Source organism: Marmota marmota, unplaced genomic scaffold (genome assembly GCF_001458135.2).
Source record: "Marmota marmota marmota unplaced genomic scaffold, marMar, whole genome shotgun sequence".
Lineage (NCBI taxonomy): Eukaryota > Metazoa > Chordata > Mammalia > Rodentia > Sciuridae > Marmota > Marmota marmota.
Genome location: NW_026000294.1, coordinates 7,197,632 through 7,212,000, shown reverse-complemented (window position 1 = coordinate 7,212,000; position 14,369 = coordinate 7,197,632). Strand labels below are relative to the sequence as shown.

Genomic DNA, 14,369 nt, shown 5'->3' with positions numbered 1-14,369 from the left:
CACTGGTTGAGTACCCCTGAGTTAAAAAAAAAAAAAAGTCATACCAAACCAGAAACAGAAAGGAACTTCCTCAATCTGGAAATGTTATATACTAAAAATTAAACTAACCAAACATTCTATTTAATTGTATTAGTTATCTATTTCTGTGTGACAAATTGCCACAAACAGTAGCTTAAAACATATTTTTCAATTTAAATTTCTTTTTCATCATTTTTATTATTATTTTTATATCACAGTGAAGTATATTTTGAAATATTATATATACATAGAATAATTATAACTTGTTCCAGTTAGGATCTCATTATTGTGGTTGTACATGATGTGGAGTTACATTGGTCATGTATTTATACGTGAGGATAGGAAAGATATGTCCAATTCATTCTATTGTCTTTCCTGTTATGTCACCCCTCCCTTCCCTTCATTCCCCTTTGTCTAGTACAATGAACTTCTAATCTTCCCTTGTTGTGGGTTAGCATCCACATATTGGAGAGAACATTCTGCCTTTGGTTTTGGGGTACTTAGCATGATATTCTCCAGTTCCATCCATTTACCAGAAAATGCTATAATTTCATTCTTCTTTATGGTTTAGTAATATTCCATTGTGTATATATACACCACATTTTCTTTACCCATTCATTTGTTGTAGGGCACCTCAGTTGGTTCCACAGCTTGGATATTGTAATTTAACCTGCCATAAACATTGAAGTGGCCATGTCTCTGTGGTATGCTGATTTTAATTCCTTTGGATATAAGCCAAGGAGCAGAATAGCAGGGTCAAATGGTGGTTCCATTCCAAGTTTTCTAAGGAATTCCCATATTGCTTTACAGAGTGGTTATACCAATTTGCAATCCCACCAGCAATGTATAAGTGAACTTCTTTCCCCATATCCTCACCAACATTTATTGTTGCTTGTATTCCTAAAAATTGCCATTCTGAGTGGGATGATATAGAATCTCAGTATAGTTTTGATTTGCATTTCTCTAATTGCTATTTTTTAAACAATACATAAAAATTATATTTATGGGATACCATGTGATGTTTCAATACATGTATATATACATTGAATAAGATTGAAATTAGGGTAAATTATCTATCTCCTCAAATAATCATCATTTCTTCATGGTGAAAACATTCAAAATCCTTTTTTTCAATAACATTATCTATAGTCACCAGCTTACAGTTTCTGTGGATCAAGGTCTAGACTTGACTTAACTGAGTCCTCTGCTTAGGATCTCAAAAAGCTGAAAAATATCTTCTGAGTTGCATTCTTTTTTGGAAGTGCAAACAGAGAACAATATACTTCCAATCTCACTTGGGTTTCCAGTACCCCTCATTTCCTTGTGAAGTTAGGACTGGAGACCTAGGTTTCATTCTAGCTGTTGGCTATTGGCCTCAGCTCATATAGTCTTCCCAATACTTCTTTCCAGTGTGTATCTTTAACATAGCCACTTCTTAAAGCATTGAGAAGATTTGCTAATGTAAGGTTGCTAGCAAGATAGAGTCTTATACAGTGTTAAATGACAACAAGAGGGACATCTCATCACCATTGACATATTCATTAAAAGCCTGTCACAAATCTGGGACACAATTGAGAGGATTACACAAATGTGGGAATAACAAAAGGCAAGGATCATGGGATGTCATTTTAGAGTCTATCATTAATAGATAAAATTTACATTAATAAATTAATTAATAAAATTGTTAAATTAATTAATTTATAGATATTAATATTAAAAACATTAACAGATACAATTTAGATGCCTTCATTTTAAATTCAGAAACAAAAAGAAAAATGCCTTCTGTCACTACTATCTTTTGTTAATAGTATTGGATATAGTGGCCAAAGCAGGAAGAAAAAAAAAGAAATATGAAGTAGAAGGAGTACAAAGGAAAATGAAACTTTTCCATTACATAGATGATATCATCATTGTCCTTGGAAGAAAACTGAAGAATAATAGAGAACTCATAAGAAATCCAGTGAATGTTCTAGAAACACTCAATTGTGGCCTAATCATCTCCTAAAAACCCCATATCTTAATACTGTTGTATTTAGGAATATATTTCAACAGGAATTTTGGAGGGATTGCAAAAATACTCAATCAGCATTCCCCATCTTCCCTCAAAAAACTCAACTTAATTTATACAATTTATAATAAAACAAAAGTGTACAAAGTAGCTAGGATCCTAAACAAGGTTACACAAGAACTCTGTGGATAAGACATTACATCATGTATAAGAACATCAAAAATGATCTAAACAGATGAAGACATAGATGTAATAACTTTAAAATGGAGGTTGTAATATAAAGTTGTATATTCTTGCTGTAACAAATTACTAAAAAGTTACTGACTTAAAAATATATATTAATTATCTTACAATTCTGTAGTTCAAAACTCCAAAATAAGTTTCCCTGTGAGAAAAAAAATAAAAGTCCTGGGAAGCACCACATTCTTTTCTGAAGTTTCTAGGAAAAAATCATCTGTTTCCTCATGGCATGGTCTTCTACAGAAAACATCAAGGACTCCATATAAAACTCTGAAGAATGATAAACAAATTCAAGTTCTACAGGCTACCCTTTTTCCTTGGCTCATGGCTGTCTTCCTAATTCTTCAAAACCTATAAGAGCAGGTCAAGTTCTTCTCAACTCACATCACACTGATCATATTCTTCAGATGCTATGGTTTGAATCTTTGCAATCCCTCCAAAATCCCTGTTGAAACATATTCCTAAATAGAAGGATTGTTAAGATATGGGGTTTCTTAGGAGATAATTAGGCCACAAGAGCTCAAGCCTCTTAGATTGGATTACTGCTTCCTAAAGAGAATGGAGGGAAATAGCTAGACCCTTTTTGGGCTTCTGCCTTTAGACACACGAGGACAGAGGATTACAATATTTCATCTTTAGCCATGTGTGGAAGCAACAAGAGATGCCATCCTGGAAGCAGAGAGCAACACTCATCAGACACTGAATCGGATGATGCTTTGATCACAGATTTATTGTTTCAGATTTGTGAGAAAAATGAATTAATTCTTTTTATAAATTACTCAGTCACAGATGTTTTGTTTTAATAATAGAAACAGACTAAAACAGGTGGATTCAGGAAAATCTGAGTTTTGGGCTTGGTGCTACAACCAGGGAGTATAATTATGACATTGGGAAGTGATCTAATATTTCAGGATCTTTGAAAAACATTTTGAAATTAATGTATCTGAAAATCAAGAGGAATTTTATGCACCACATAGTATTACTGATTATAAGCATTCTTTTATTAATTTATTTTATACTTACTGAGATCATTTATAGCCCAGATCCTGGAGATAAAGAACCAGGGAGAGGGAGACAGATAGTACTGAAAAGAACTCTGAAGAAGAGGAAAGAAGATTAAGGGGAAGGGAATAAGTAATAATATCTATCATCTACATGTTACAGAACAGAACATCTCAATACCTAATGTCTTCTTGACATGATTTTCCTCTAAGATCAGAAATAAGACAAGGATGCCAACTCCTTCCACTTCTATTCAACATACTACTGGAAGTCCTAACTAGAGAAATTAGGCAATAAAGAGAAAGAAATGATATCCAAATAGGAAAGGAGGAGACAAAATCATCTGTTTCCTCATGGCATGGTCTTCTACAGAAAACATCAAGGACTCCATATAAAACTCTTAAGAATGATAAACAAATTCAATACAGTTTCTGGTTACAAAATACAAAAACCAGTGGCATTTCTAGACACTAACAATGAACTATGATAAGAAACAAATTAAGAAAACAATCACATTTATAAAATTAAAGACTTAGGAGTAAATTTAGAAAAGGAGGTAAAAGATCTATGCATTAAAATCATGAATCACTAAGGAAAGACACTGAATAAATATAATAAAAAATATTCCACAAACATGGATTATATTAAATAATATTTTTAATTGTCCATATTATCCAAAGTGATCTCCAGATTTAATGCAATCTCTTATCAAAATTCCAGTGGCATTTTTTTTCAGTAATAGAAAACTCCATCCTAAAACTCACACAGAGCCAAAAAAAGTTTGGAAAAAACAAAGTTGAATGTCCTTCACTTCCTAATTTCAAATTTATTACAAAGCTATAGGAATCAAAACAGTATGGTAGAGGAACAAGGAAGAGATAGATGAGGGACTGGGGCTGTAGCTCAGTGGTAGAGCACCTGCCTCACACATGTGAGGCACTGAGTTTGATCCTAGCACGACATAAAAATAAAGTTATTGTGTCCATCTACAAATTTAAAAAAGATTTTTAAAACAGAAAGAGATAGATGAATAGAGTAGAACAGATATTCTAGAAATAATCTCTCACAAGAGTTTGACAAAGTACTAAAACTATTCAATGATTACGGGGAATCTCTTCAATACATAGTGTTAAAATTTTGGATAACCATGTGCAAAAGAATGAAGTTGAAACCTTACCTTACACAATATACAAAAATTAACTTGAATCAAAGTCGTTATCTTAATGTAAAACTTCTAGACTAAAACAGGAAGATGCAGGACATTGGATTTGGCAATGATTTCTTAGATATGACACCAAAACCTAGGCAACAAAGAAAATATATAGATATGGCTACATCAAACTTTAAACCTTCTGTCCATCAAAGAACACAATCAAAGAAGTGAAAATGCAGCTTTAAGAATAGGAGAAAATATTTGCATACATCTTAAAAGGGATTAATATCTAGAATATGTGGACTGCACAAATCAACAGCAACAAAACAATAAACTTAAAAATGGCCAAGGGATTTTAGAAGGCATTTCTCCAAAATCATATATTTTACTTCATTTTATATATTTTATTTTACATTAGTTTTTATCATTTTATATTTATCTACTGATCAGCATGTGTAAAACAAGACGCCCATCCTCACTAATCACTAGAGAAATGGAAATCAAAAACACAATGAGATATCATCTCACGTTCGTTAGGACAGCAAGTATCAATCAAAGAGAAAATGACAAATGTTGAGAGGATGTTGAGGTATTGGAATTGTTGAACACTATTGGCGTAAATCTAGCATGATATACGTGGCAAAAAAAGTGGTAGGGTATTTCATTAAAAATTAAAAATAGGGCTGGTGTTGTAGCTCAGTGGTGGAGCACTTGCCTAGCCCATGTGAAGGACTGGGTTAGATCCTCAGCACCACATAAAAATAAATAAATAAAATAAAGGTATTGTGTTCATCTACAACTAAATATTTGTTTTAAATGAAAAATAAAATTACTATTTATTATAAGATGCCTTTGTGAACTTAAACAATAACCTATGGAGAAAAGATTCTCTAAGTATATGCCCAGAGAGTTGAAAGCTGGATTTTGAAAAATTTTTTGAACACTCATGTTCATAGTAGCATTATTCACATTGAGAGGTAGAAGCAAATCAAGTGTCTATCAGCAGACAGACAAAAGTAACATATGCATGCAACAGAATAGTATTTCCCCTTAAAAAAGGAAGCAGTTCTGTCACATGACCAAACATGAATGAAATTTGATGATATTATAGTAAATGTAATAAGTCAGTCACCTAAAGGAAAACACTTCATTATTCCACATATCTGAGGTATCTAAGGTAGTCTAGTTCAATAAGTTAGAAAATACAGTGGTAGGTTCCATGGGATGTGGGAAGAGGAAATGTCCATGAGTATACTGTTTGTTTTGCAAGTTGAAACAGTTTTGGAAATGTCTCACAAAACAGAAAAATGTTTCGTATCAATGAAATACACAATTGTAAATGGTTAAGATACTAAATTTTATGTTATGTATTGTTTCTACCAATTTGAATGAATAGCGTTGATTCTATGTGTTGACAATTTGTGCAAGAATCCCCTGGCAGGGATCATCTTTTCACAAAGGCATCTTCAATAAATGGATGGATTGTTTGGGAGCTGGCTTGTGCTGCAAAGTCCCACTCACATGTCTAAGTAGTTGTCTGGGATCGGAAAGGACCCTGAACCTCATGCTACTGATCCTCTGGTAAGCTTACTGGGTCTTCTTAATTGGCTTAAGCATCCTTAGAAATGAATTTGAAATGCATATGCACTTTTTGAGGATCTCTTTGTATTTTTTTTTTGAGAGAGAGAGAGAGAGAGAATTTTTAATATTTATTTTTATTTATTTATTTTTATTTTTTGGCGGACACAACATCTTTGTATGTGGTGCTGAGGATCAAACCCGGGCCGCACGCTACCACTTGAGCCACATCTCCAGCCATGTCTTAGACAAAGCAAGCCTTCTAGCCAAGGTGTAGTTGGATATGTATACTTCATTTCATGATTGGATAAGCTAAAAAGTACAGTATCTACTTTTTTAAAGTTTAGATGAAGATCAGACAAAGTCTCTGTGAGGGCAATATGTGAACAAATCTATGAACAAAGATCAGAACATGAAAATATCTAGGAAAGGAGAACTCATGGATGAGGAAAAAGCAAATACAAACTTCCTGAGGCAAACATGTGCTTGATCTATTTGAGGAAAGGCAAGGAGGAATGTTTGGTTTTTGCAAAGTAAGAAAAGATAAGAGTGAATAAAATTATGTTAGAGAAGTTGCCAGATTTCAGATTGAGTAAGATCATGTAGGCAGGCTAAGAACTTTTGGATTTTACCCTCAAAAGATAACAAAACATTAGAAGACTTTCAATCAGTGCTGACAGGACATGGGCTTTTCTGCAAAAGAATAAATTTCCCTGCTATGTTAAGAGTAGTCTATTAAGTATTGCCATCACAAGAGTTGAAGTAGAGGAACCAGGTGCATTGGCCCAGGAGGTAGTAAAACATTCTTAGATTTCAGACATGTTTTGATGGTAGAATTGATAGGCTGTAGAGCATAGGGTAGGTGTGGAGTATGAGAGAAAAAGTGTGGGGATAGTATCAAGATTTCTGTCCTGAGAAATTAAGTGAGGAAAAGTTGGTGTAATATACCAAAGACAAATTTATTGGGAGAAGACAGGAGTTTGGGGATGAAAAGGAATATGTGAATTATTTTGGTCCGATTAACCTTGAGATGTTTATTTGACAATGAAGTGGGGTTGTTGAGGTGGCACTTATCTTCAAGAAAATGGAGTCCAAGGCAGTAGTTGCAAAGGGAGATACAAATAGTAGGAAATATCATAGTATACAAGTTGAAGGAGTTGGATGGCATCACTTAAGAAAAATGTGCAAAAGAAGAAGGCTAAGGATTGAGTCCCATGGACTTGAATGTTGCAAACCATTATTAAGAGGAATAAGCAAAGGAAAGACAGCTTCAATGAGATCCCATTTGCTTCACATCAACCTTGCATTCTTCACTTTTGTGTGGTTCCAGGTTACTCAAAAGTAAGACTAAACATCACTTCCTTGCTGAGAACAGACTTAAAAGTGCTGAACTCAGGAACTTTTGTTCTTCAGGAGACTTTTTCCCCTGGGATGTGCTAAGTCTTAGTCTAGAAAGTTCTCTGATTTGTTTCATGCCCTGGAATTAACTGCATTCCATTTTATTCTGTGGTGCTTGAGCATGCCTGGAGGATTAATTTGCAGATGTGTTATTTGGAAGTGCTTTTTGGTTCAAACCACCTTCACAGTTTCCTCAAAACTCAGTGCAGCTGACAATTTTAAAACCAGCAGAGAAACGAGAGAATATGCTGAGTGGCATCCAGGGTGACAAGAGATTCTGAGTGATTTCAAAACAAAGTCTTCATGTTTCTGGCAGTCTCCAGAAATTCTCAGAAACATGGTCTGCACATCAGTGAAATACCTGAATGTTGTCTGATATCTGTGCCAGGGAAGAACACAAAACAACATCTGGAATGTGTTTCTTCCATTGCTGATCTCAGTATTACTTAGTCCCTTTCCTGTTTAAAAAGCAGCTCATGGGCTGGGAATGTGGCTCAAGCGGTAGCATGCTCGCCTGGCATGCACGGGGCGCTGGGTTTGATCCTCAGCCCCACATAAAAATAAAATAAAGATGTTGTGTCCACCGAAAACTACAAAATAAATATTTAAAAAAATTCTCTCTCTCTTCAAAAAAAAAAGCAGCTCATGACTTCCTATGACCATTCATTCATAAATGAGAGTAGTTTTGGTATTCCCAAGCGTTCCAGGGGATCAGATTTGGCCAGAACTTTATTTTCATTGACTCTTTATAGGTATACATGACAGTAGAGTGTATTTTGACATATTAAAAATACATGGAGTATAACTTCTTCTAATTTGCATCCCATTTTGTGGTTGTACATGATGTGGAGTTTTGCTGGTGTTGCACTCATGTATGAACATAGGAAAATTATGTCTGATTCAGTCTACTATCTTTTCTATTCATTCTCCCCTTCCCTTCATTCCTCTTTGTGTAATCCACTGAACCTCTATTCTCCCCACCATTGCATGTTAGCATCTACAGTTCAGAGAGAACATTTGACCTTTATTGTTGTTGTTGTTTATTTGATTGGCTTATTTCACTTAGCATGATAATCTGCAGGTCCATCCACTTACAGGCAAATGTAATAAAGTCATTCTTTTTATGGCTGAGTAACAGTCCATCGGGAGTATTTACCACATTTTCTTTATCCATTCATCTGCTGAAAGACACCAAGGTTGGTTTCATAGCTTAGCTATTGTGAATTGACCTGTTATAAATATTGATGTGGCAGCATCACTGTAGTGCTGATTTTAGGTCTTTGTAATTATTCCTAGCCAGAATTTTTGCTTTCCCACACAAAAGACTTGACTTAAGCAAAGTCAGCTTAAAAGCAGAAGTGTCAACAGGAACACAGTCCACATGTATAATAGGACTCATGTAACTGTAATGCAGTTTCCTCATTGCATTGCATTCTGTCAATGTCCCAATACATAGTCATATCAGTGATAACAGTCTGTGTTGGCCTCCAACATAACCTATGCCTTAGTTTATGTCAAGAATTTGTTGATCCAGTGGGTACTTTCTTTATCCATGTCACTTGGTTACAAAGCGACCACCACCACGGGTTTTCATTCTTCCTCATTTGACTCACATACATCCCTGCATCTTGTCTCTCCTGTCAGTATACAGTGAGATTTTAAAAGTGAACAACATAAACCTTTTCCACTTGAGGGTCCGATGGATTTTCCTAGCGCTAGGTTTTTGTTGTTGTTGTTGTTTTAAGTTTTTAGTTTTAGATGGACAGGAAGGCTTTTATTTATTTATTTATTTATTTATTTATTTATTTATTTATTTATTTATTTACATGTTGTGCTAAGGATCAAACTCAGTGCCTCACATGCCAGGCAGGCACTCTATCACTGAACTACAAACCAGCCCTCTAGCACTAGTTTTGAGGAGGTGGCTGATGGCTTTCAGTTCTGTGTACCACATGGTTTTCCTCCATCCTGTTGTCCTTCTGTTCTCAGAGTCCTATATCATTTGCCTCAAGGAGATAATAATCCTTTATGTTCTTCTGTGTTGTTTCCACGGATGGTGTTTTCATAGGCCTCACAACAAATCCCTGCTTAGTAATTATTATTACTATCAATTAAGTCATTTTCATTATCATTGTTGTCCCCACCTCTTAGTCTAAGGAATAGAGATCCAGAGACTTTTGGGACCTTGCTCAAGAGCACACTGTTGGTGTGTGGCCAGAATGGGCCCAAGTCTGGGTTTCCAGACTGCAGAGCCATGCAACTTTGAGGGCCAGAGGCTCAAGCAAGACAAAGGGACTTTTTTTGACTCATAGATGCTGCCAAATCAGATTCTTTCCCTAAAGGCCATGAGGATGTTCCTTGGTGGATCAGCAGCCACACCTCTCCCACTCTCCCACTGCATAAGGCTGGAGAAGCAGGGTCCCATCATCCCCTGCCAGAGACCTGGAGTATGAACTTTTCCCACTTGGAGTATGTCCTCTCACTGCCCACCCCCTGCCCTTCCCTGGCCCTGGCCTCTTCAGACTCCCTGAGAAGCAGAGTTCCCACTCAGTTGGTCTGAGGTGCAGGCAAAGTACCAGTGTGAGATGCCTCCCAGGATCTCTTTCCCTGGCAGAGACACTCGCCCACCCAGTTGTTTGTGAACTGGAGTCCAGGGAAGGGCAGCCAGAGACTTCTGGGGCCATGGTAGAAGGACAGGATTATCTGGAAAGGCTGTGTGCGTACCATGTGATTCTATTCAAATCAGGAGGCAGGTTCCTCTCAGCTGGGTCCTGCTCCAGGACACTTCATCAAAATGTGTTTGCCACCTTGACTTGGAAAACTGCCTAGTTCGGGAAACTTCCCAGTCATATTCAACTGAACTCAATACCCAAGACACCTGCTGGAGGAGAAAGGGTGCAGATTTAGGCAACAGAAGCCAGGATTGAAAACCCAGCTCAACTGTCCTCTCTCTATGAGACCTGGCAGAAGCCTCCTCACCTCTGGACAGCTTGGGTTCTAAGGCCCTGCCATCTTCCATGGGTAAATGACTCTTTTGGGTCATAAGGTGTGATTTTTAAAGGTCAAGTGCAAAGGGAAAGCAGGTTGTGCATACCATTGCGTGTTTGACATTTTCCAGCAACTTTGTGACGGTAAAATTAAGGGAAGTCCATTACCCATGCCCCCCACTCCCTGCCCTTCGCATACACAGCAAAGAAGAGTAAAAGAAGCAAAAGCTTCCACCTTTTCGAAAACTCAAAATAAGGCTTGAGGCAGACTGACTCCTTCGGCACCTATTAAGTGCCAGACACCAGCTAAGTAATTCAGGTGTTGTCTATTCACCTTCCCTCTGAGTCCATGAGAGGTGCTATCATCACATTTTATAGGTGGGCAAATAGGCTTCTGTGGGAAGCCATTCTAGCACGTGATTGGGCACCTCCCTGACTGGGTGTGAGGCGTTCCGGCTAAACTGTGTCAGAACTAATCCCCACCCTTTCTAGGTGCCAGAGCCCATCCATGTGGGGGTGTGACTGACCATTGACCCTGAGACCAATCACTGATCCTGACCTTGGAATGCTGTCCCCCTCAACCTTCATTGGATGGAATTTTCCCCTGAATTTCTTGTTCCCCAATAAAAGGCCATCCTCTGGCGTGCTCTCTCTCTCTCTCTCTCTCTCTCTCTCTCTCTCTCTCCTGATAGTCTCTTGTGTAAACCTCGCTGCCCCACGGGGTGGCTTGAGGCAGGAGCCAGAGGAGGGAGCCGTCTCAGACCTGGTCAAAGAAAAAGGTAAATTGAGTTTATGTGTGTTTATTTTGACCTCACTAGTTAACTTCTATGCTACAAACCTCTAGTATGAAGCTAGCATGCTGGTCGCGCAGCTGAATGTGTGAATATGTCACAGAGCCACAATTTGAACTCCAGCATCTCTGGCTCCAATGTCCCTACTCTTTGTAACATTCATTTTGTTTCCTGGCTGGAGGGTTTGGGCAGAGCTGGGGACTAGGGCATGGGTGTGCATGCCTCTATCACAAGGAGGGAAAATGTGGATTACGTGAGGAGTATCGGAGAAAAGAATGTGGGGCATGGAGAAAAGGCACACGAGTGAGGACTTTTTTGAAAGAGGACCAGGGAGGTTCAGAGTCCTCAAAGGATTGTGTCAGAACGATGTAGAAGCAGAGGCTCCTTGGCTGTCTACCCACTTCCTGGGCTCCCTCATTCCTTAATATCAGGGCCATTATTTATTCCTTGGGACAACATGGCCTGCTGAGGATTCTATTTCCCAGCCTCTCTTTTGCCAAAGACGACGTGTACAGAAGATTTTTGAGTGAGACGTCCAGGAAACAGGGAGACAAATAGCTAGAATGAGCATGCCTTGCCCTTCCCCCCTTTCCTTTCTCCTGATTTCTGTCAGGATCTAGACCATCATAGATCTCAAGCAGCCATCTTGTTCCAAGACCCTTTAATAACAGTACCCAAATTGATTCATTAGTATTGCCATGTAACATCATCTAAGTAACTAGTCCTTTTTATGTGGACACGGAAATTGTCTCCAACTGTGTTTTCTAAAAACAGAGCTGAAATGAATTACCTTGTACAAAAGCCTTTTGTAGCAATAATCCTTGCTATTTGAAAGGGTCATTTCCTAGCAGTAGGCTCCCTGGGTAATTAGCTTTCCATCTCATCATCTTGTCTTTGTGTTTGTAGCCTTCCAGCTCTTGTCTTCTTGTTCTTCATACGATACATAATAGGTTGTAGTAAATTAAAGTTGCCTGATGATGCTCTAGTACTTGTTCCACATATCCAATTGTATTTTTGCACCCATTATCCAATTTTCTTCTACCTCTCCTCCCCCACCCTTCCTAGCTTCAAGCAGTCACTCTTCTCTCTTCCCTTTGAAATCCCTGCTCTTTGCTTAAATACGTGAGTGAGGACAAGTGGCAGTTCTGGTTCTTGGTCTCGGTTATTTCACTGAAAACGATGTCATCCTGTTTCAATCAATTTGTCACAAATGAAATGCTATCATTCTTTTTCTGGCTAACTAGTATTCCACACTTGGTTGGTAATATCACAATTCCTTTTTCATCCACTCATTTACCCCATGACACCTCTATTTATTTACTGCCCTGTCCGTTGTGGATAGAGCAGCAGAAAACATTGAGATGTCACCATCTCTTTTGTTCGCAAACTTCAGTTCCTTTGGATATATATCCAGAATTGTGATAGCTCATCATTTATGTATGGTACATAGTATTATCTAAAATCACCCCATTCTTGACCAGCACAAAAGAATTACTATCTAACTGTAACTTAATAGCCATTAATCTATTTTTCCAAATATTTCCCTCCTCTATATTCCTATTCCTAGTCTCTGGTTATCATCATTCTACTCTCAACTTCCGGTGATCCTAATTTATATACCATACATGAATGTGTTCATGGGGTACTTGTTACTCTATGCCTGATATTTATATTTAACAAAATGATATCCTGGTTCATCCATGTTATCATGAATTACAGGATTTAATTTGTGATGAATAGTATTTAATTGTATAACTTTCCCATATTTTCTGTAACTATCAGTCAATAAACTCTCACACTATTTCCATTTCTTGGCTGTTGTGAATAGTGCAATGAACATGTGTCTGCAGATGTCTCTTTGGCTACTGCGATTTCATTTCTTCTGTATATAGTTCCAGTAGTGGGATTCTATAATCAAGAGGTAGTTCTAATTTTTATTTTTCAAAGAACATCCATAGAGTTTTCCATAATGGCTATTCTAACCTACATTCCAATTAATGGTGTATAAGTGTTAGCTTTTCTTCACGTCTCTGTCCTCACTTGTTATCTGCAGAATTTTTTTCTTTACCGATACATATTAATTGTACAGAGTATTTGGTTTCATTGCGGCACATTCATACATGCATATAACACATTTTGATCAATTTCATTTAAAAAAATTGTAGTTGTATATGAACACAATGCCTTTATTTCATTTATTTATCTTTATGTGGTGCTGAGGATCGAACCCAAGGGCTTCACACTTGCTAGGCAAGCACTCTACCACTGAGCCACAACCCCAGCCCCTCAATTTTGTTTCTTAATACCTCCCCTTATGCTTCTCTCCATCTTCACCCCAATCCCCTTCCTCTATCCCAGTTGTTTCCCTTCTACAGTCCTGAGACCCTTTTTGTTCCCTCTGGCTTCCACTTATGATAGAAAACATTCAATGTTTGTTTTTCTGGATCTGGTTATACTGCTTATCTTATAGGATTAAACTCAGCATACCTGCATACCCATGCTTATTGAAGCACAATTCACACTAACCAAATTACAGAACTAGCCTATGTGTCTGTCTATGGATGAGTGCATAAATAAAATGTATTTATATAAACAATGGAATTTTATTCAGGTATAAAGAAGAAAAATATGTCATTTACAAGAAAATAGATGGAAGTGGAGAGCATCCTTTTAAGTGGAATCTTTTGATAATATCTGTTGTGAGCTAAATTATTTCTCATGATGGTTTTGGTTTTCATTTCCCTAATGATTACTGATTGTGAGCATTTTTTCATGTACCTTTTGGCCATTTTATTGCTTCTTTTGAGAAATGTCTGTTTATATTTCTTAATTTATCTTTCTAAATTCCATTTTTTAATCAAGTTATCTTATTTTCATTTTTCTGCCTCCCCCTACACACGGGGACACATATATGGGCACATGTTATTGAAATTTTGGAGTCTCTTGCATATTATTTCCTTTCATTCTAATGCTTAATTGTTTGGGATAGGAATTTCAGTATTATTTTTTAATGTAAGTGTTGAGAGTAGCATTTTTGTTTTTCCCTGATCTTAGAAGAAATAATTTCAAATTTTACCATTCAATGTGTTAGCTGTGAGTTTGTCATATATAGGTTTTATTGTGCTGAATAACTTTCCTGTTCTACCTAATTTGAGAGGTTTTTTAAATCATGATAAAAGTTTGAGCTGGGTGGG

General features: G+C 37.1%; 1 long non-coding RNA gene across 1 annotated transcript in view; it reads left to right on the top strand.

The window, feature by feature from the left end:
• The first annotated feature begins 9,118 nt into the window (after nt 1–9,118).
• Nucleotides 9,119–14,369, top strand: part of LOC125614441 — an 8,236-nt gene continuing 2,985 nt past the window's right edge. The window contains exons 1-2 of the long non-coding RNA XR_007345024.1: nt 9,119–9,134; nt 10,162–10,165. This is a non-coding gene — a long non-coding RNA (uncharacterized LOC125614441). The remainder of the gene's footprint in view (nt 9,135–10,161; nt 10,166–14,369) is intronic.